Source organism: Rhipicephalus microplus, chromosome 8 (genome assembly GCF_043290135.1).
Source record: "Rhipicephalus microplus isolate Deutch F79 chromosome 8, USDA_Rmic, whole genome shotgun sequence".
Taxonomy (NCBI): Eukaryota; Metazoa; Arthropoda; class Arachnida; order Ixodida; family Ixodidae; genus Rhipicephalus; species Rhipicephalus microplus.
This window is the reverse complement of record NC_134707.1, coordinates 91,194,674-91,200,403: the sequence shown is the minus strand read 5'-3', so window position 1 is coordinate 91,200,403 and position 5,730 is coordinate 91,194,674. Positions and strand designations below refer to the sequence as shown.

Below are 5,730 nucleotides of genomic sequence, written 5' to 3'. Positions count from 1 at the left end.
ACAACAGAAGCGTTCCAGTGCAAGCTCAACACGAGCCGAGAGGTATGATTCTCGCCACCGGGAGATTATAGCGCGCAAGAGATCCTCCATTCCCTCCTCTCCGCCGGCCAAAGTACGCGTGAGAGATGAGAGCTCCCGCGCGCCCATTGCGCCATGTCGCTGATAATGCTGAAAACACAATAGTGCCCCCAGAGATACCACCAACAGCGGTAAGTGGTAGATATAAATCGCTTGGTGTTTGACCTATGGAGAAGGTACAACTCGGTGGCTCAGTGGTGAACTTCTCGCATTCACGCCGCGGTGGTCCCACGTTGGATTCCCCGTGCTAGAGTCACTTTTCTGGATTTTTTTCTTTCTTGCGTGTTCATATATATATATATATATATATATATATATATATATATATATATATATATACGGCTCATAACATCGACGCCAAAAGCTACGTCGGCGCCGACAGCAAAATCCAATCTAGCGTGTCCATGTTATTGCTATACTCGGGCACAACTTTCTGTGGCACTTAAGGCAAGGCTACGAAGCCAAGTTGGGCATGTGCCACCGCCGTAGATTACAGTGCCTCGAATGCGTCCGTGTTTTCCACGTGAAAGTAATAAAAAACAACAATATTTTCTACTACATGCTGTTTATAAAGAGACGCTGCGCGCGCTGAAGAGATACCATTATTTGTTGATGCTTTCTCAGGAGTCACTTCGTGTTTTCGCTCGTCTGAAACGTCTCACGTTTTACGTGCACCTCACAGTCAAAATGGCCTCATCATCTTCAGTTGAGCGCACGTCACCCTCCACTTATTCTGACGACTTGCTGAAGGTGATTGAGTCAAGTTTTTCTGACAAATCGCTGTTCAAGCAGGCATATCAAATTGTGTGCTGTGGGAATACTTGAACACGGCCGTCAGTCGAAATGCTAGCCGAACCGAACTACTTCGCGGAGCAGTACAGGAGCAGTAGTTCCACCCACGTAGCCTTCCTTTCACTGCCACAGAAAGTTGTCCCCGAGTATATTGCATTAATAAATCAAAATTAAAATAAACATTGCACGGTTCTTCGAGCACACGGGATAATCTGGGCACGAGAAACCATGAACTGTTTCTCGGCCCACGAAGTTCACAGATGTTGCAAAATCGGTTCTGAGGTTGAATTGAAACCTATGTTATGAATATGTGAAATCAGGAATGTGGGGAATTGAGGCAGCTTACCAATGTCGAAAGATGTGAACCCTCGCACGCCAAATTTTCTTGGAACTTTTCATATTGGATAATAATCTATTATGCATGACCTGTATGAAAATAAACAAATCCAATATACCTGTTATGTTATAAACTACATAAACTTCCTAATTTTTATTAGGCGATTCAAAAGTACAGGGATAATACTGATGCAAATATGCGCTACTGAAACACGCATCATTTATGTGAATAGAAGCCTATGAAGAGCTAAGGAATTTGCGAGATAGCATCTTGCCGTCAACAAATCATCTTACATATGCCGTTGCAAGTATTTTAAAGGACACTCGACTATGGCTGTACTCCTAGAAAATTATTGAGGGCAGGCTAGCAGTCACACTTGATATAGGTGGTTGCATACATGCAAACGCTACATAATAATGACGTATACATTACAAGGCTCTTTATTCATGCGCAGTCCATTCGCCTGTGCTTCTGACCAAATTTCTAATACCAAGGCACTGCGCTGAGTTTTACTTTGCGAGATCAAACATTTAGAAACAGTAAACAACGTGCACTCAAAAAGTTTGTCACGCAGCAAGCCGCACAGCAATCCGGGAAACATAATACAGAACCTGAATACAAGGCGTTGCTTTCACTAAAATTCTTTCAATGACTGTTTATTGCACCCATGTGATTTTTCTTATTAGGACTTCATTCTTGTGGCACTATATTCGCTTATTATACAAAAACAGCAGTGTTAATTTTATGAAACGAGCACAATCCTCACTGCTTCTACACTCGTCGCAAGCGGCAGAGGCGACAAAATGACTTAAGCCTGTTTCACATGCGAGTGAACGAGCGGCGGTGGTCGCGGCGATGAGCGGCGGGAGGATGCGCGGACGCTCGTTCCTTTCACATGCGCCGCTGCTACCACTGCTCTTCCGCGACGCCTGCCGCTTTAGCGGGCAGTGTTGTCCGCGGAAGGCGCCGGTCAAGCGCTGTTTTCAGTGGTATCTGAAAGCCGCGCTCTCCTCCAAGTGTCCTTTCTTTGGCGCCCCGTGCTACGAAGTTCATCATCAATAGCCGCTCGACTTTTACGCGTCTGTACACTGATCGAATTATTTGTAACATGAATCTTACAACAAATAAGCAACGTTTGCAGTAGCTTTTTGTTTTGTCGTGGCTTTTTCAGGTATGATTCTTGTTGCGCGCTCATATAACTGACCATGGAGAAGTAATAAAAAGAGTTTGCTTGTATGGTTTTATTATACAGCTGTTCCAGGTAGGTGAATCTAGGAACTGCGAACGTGTTTTGCGCAGCACTTCGCATGTTTCTCTGATTCATTGCTTTTGCTTTCAGCGATTTAACATTCAATTGGTAGCCTTCGGTCGTGTAACCTAGGTGCATGCTCCTAAGCATGTGTTGCGGTACTGGTGCCTGAAATCAACAGCTGTTCTTCGTAATCTGTGCATTGTATATTGTGCTTGCTACTTAACGTATGTTTGCTGGCCAGCCACGCATTCCGGCACTAGAAACTGGCCAGTGCCGCAGGACTTGTGGACAGCCTGCCAGTTTGAGCGCTGTGCAGCGCAGTAGGGGACGTGGGGATGCGGACAAGTGAGTCCGGGATTTAGTGCGAGATATAAGTGCTGTTGAAAGGAAGAAAAAATAAAGGCTCCTGACGATTGCCTTAGTTTCCAGAACCGTACACGTGTCGTGCCCCCTCCTTGCTGAGTCACGTCATGAAATTCCTTTTCAGTGACTTGCGTGGAATGCTACATCTCACGTTGATTGCTGTAACACCCGTCTTGCTCTATCGTTCATGTGAGCCCTGGCAGCTATGCACCGTGTGAACAGTTTCATCTTTTGTTAAACCAAGAAAGTTTGCTGTGACCGAGAAGTACGGCGTGCCATTCGGCGCCTCGACGTTGTTGTAACCATTCCATGAAAATGCAAAAGAAAAAAAAACAGGTGCGTGCACGCGTTTGTCACTCCAGTGGAAGCTTCGTCGAGAGCAACGAAAGGGAAAGAGCAGAAACTCGATTTTACCAGTGAACATGGCCATTTCAAGCGAGAACGACTTTTACTCTATGGAAGTATGCGTCACTTGCGACGAAGATTGCCTTCAACTTTTACGAATGCAAGAATATCTTCTTCTTCATAAAAAAGAAAATACTGCTTAGTCTTCCGATGGAACGGCGCTGGTGGGTGAGGCCCTTGTGGATGACTCGGGATGTGGAATCAGATTTCTTCACCTCGGTAATGTGGGTTAGATTTTGAATTCTTAGTAGCTTTTTTATAGAATTGTTTCGTCACATTGTGAAATGTCTGCGCAGATGCCCTTGCTGATGGCTGGTGACAAAGAGTATTTTAAAAAATACTATCGTATGATACCTGAGAAGTTTGAAAAGCTACACTCGCTTGTCGAAGAACCGCTCACCTGGATGCTGGTCACAAGAGAGTCCGTGCCATCAAAAGCAAGGCTTGCCAATACTATAAGGTATATTCGCATACCACTTGACTGTTTAAATTTTTTGCTCTTATCTTTTTCCGTATTAACTAGAATATACTCACAGTAAATTCATTTTCAGATATCTCGCCTCTGGAATGTACATTCCGGATGTAGCCATGGCTTTTATAGTAGGAATTTCCCCAGCCGCCGGTATCATTTATTTCACTTGCAGGCTACTGTGGGGTGCACTGCAACCTAGTTGTCTTAAGGCATGCTGTACGTATTTTAAAAGGAATGTGTTCCTTGGCCTTTGCTGGCGCTGTTTATGTAAAATTGGCCGTTCGTGCTTTTGTGCTCTTGTTTTTTTTTCGCAATTATGCGTACATGCTTGTTCTCTTGAATGTACTTGGTGACAAAGGCATAGGTGGACATCACTCAAATTTTTCAGTACTGCTCTGACCTCATGACGGGCTAACTTCAGAAGCCCTGCAAACGTTAAACGATAAACTTATATCTTACCAAGTACAATCATACCTATTTTTTATTCATTTTTCTCTGTGGTGAGACATTCGCTTATAGACGACAATATTTCAGCTTATTAGTGATGACAACGTTGCTCATTTCAGATTCCGATGGCTCCCTGGTGGCAAGGGATCGCAAATGATTTTTGCGACAAGTGGGAATTTCCCCTTTATGTTGGAGCGGTGGACGGGAAACATATCCAAATTCAAATGCCACCACACTCTGAAAGGCTGTACTACAACTACAAGCTAATGGTGACATTGCGTAAAATGCTTTATATTTCGAGCATATCCTGTTATCAAATTCGTAACACAAGCTGAAGGTGGAACAGCCTAAACATTTATTTAGTGCCGCATCTTTAGTGTACTTTGTTCGATCAATAGGTTATTAGTTCTTCTCTGATGACCAAACTACTCTTTTATCGTAGGGGACCTACTCCATTGTCTTGATGGCAGTGGTCGACAGCAATGTTACCGTTGATGTGGGTTCTTATGGGTGGCAGAGCGATGGGGTAAAATTCAGCAACACTAAATTCGGCCGAGCTTTGGAGAATAGCCTGCTGTGTCTTCCACCACCACGGCGACTACCTGGTGACACCACCATTGCTCCACATGTGTTTGTTGGTGATGAAGCTTTCCAGCTTCGCCCAGACTTTCTACGGCCCTATCCAGGGACTTGACTTGAAGATGAAAAACGAATATTCTATTATCGCCCGAGCCGCGCAAGGCGATTTGGATGGCATGAAATTTTCATTAAATGAAATAACTGTTGACATTAAGTGCCTTATATGTACTTATACATAATGTTCTTGTGCTATTCAAACCTACACTTCCTCTTATGTCAAATACTCACCTATGCTTGCGTCATGATTTTTTGCGCGCAGGAGGTGCGTGCAAAATGCTTTCGGTGTCATGACATTAAGGTTCCGAATATTCAGGAGAATCATAAACCTGCTACCTGAAAACGCTGACTATGTTGTCGTGGCGTCGTGTGTTCTCCACAACTTCCTATCAGAAGACGTCTTCTACATGCCCGTCAATTATGCGGATAGAGAAGATCCGTATGGAAATACCACGGATGGGCAGTGGCGCACAACAGCAGACGCAGAAAGAGCTGTGGTTCAAATACAGCCTCCTGTGGGCCACAATCACCGCAAATCAGCGGCTGAAACAAGACATTTTTTAGATCTTATTTTGTGAGCCCAGAGGGGGCTGTGCCTTGGCAGCGGGCGTTCGCTGGACTACGCCCTTAAAGTTTTTACAAAATGTATCGTAGGGTGCATGCCAAGGTGAGCGATGACTTTTTAGCGAGAAAGTCAAAGGAAATCAAATATAAAAATAATGAGATAGCCTATATTCTATTTTCAATTTTTTTCTTTTTTCAGGAGGAGGGGCGTGTATCAGCTCATAATTTGTAACATACCGTGTTCTCTTTTCATTGAAGTTCGAGTGTCGTTTCAACTTAGTTATCATTTTGTATAATACACCACACTCCTACCCAGTATTATTTTATATATTATGTTTTTATTTTATTTCTATATTTCTGGGGCTACTGACATGGCTTCAGAAA

At 43.8% G+C, this 5,730-nt stretch overlaps 1 pseudogene; it reads left to right on the top strand.

Annotated features, from left to right (window-relative positions):
- Nucleotides 1–4,331: 4,331 nt before the first annotated feature.
- Nucleotides 4,332–5,413, top strand: LOC142768661 (uncharacterized; annotated as a pseudogene).
- Nucleotides 5,414–5,730: the final 317 nt, after the last annotated feature.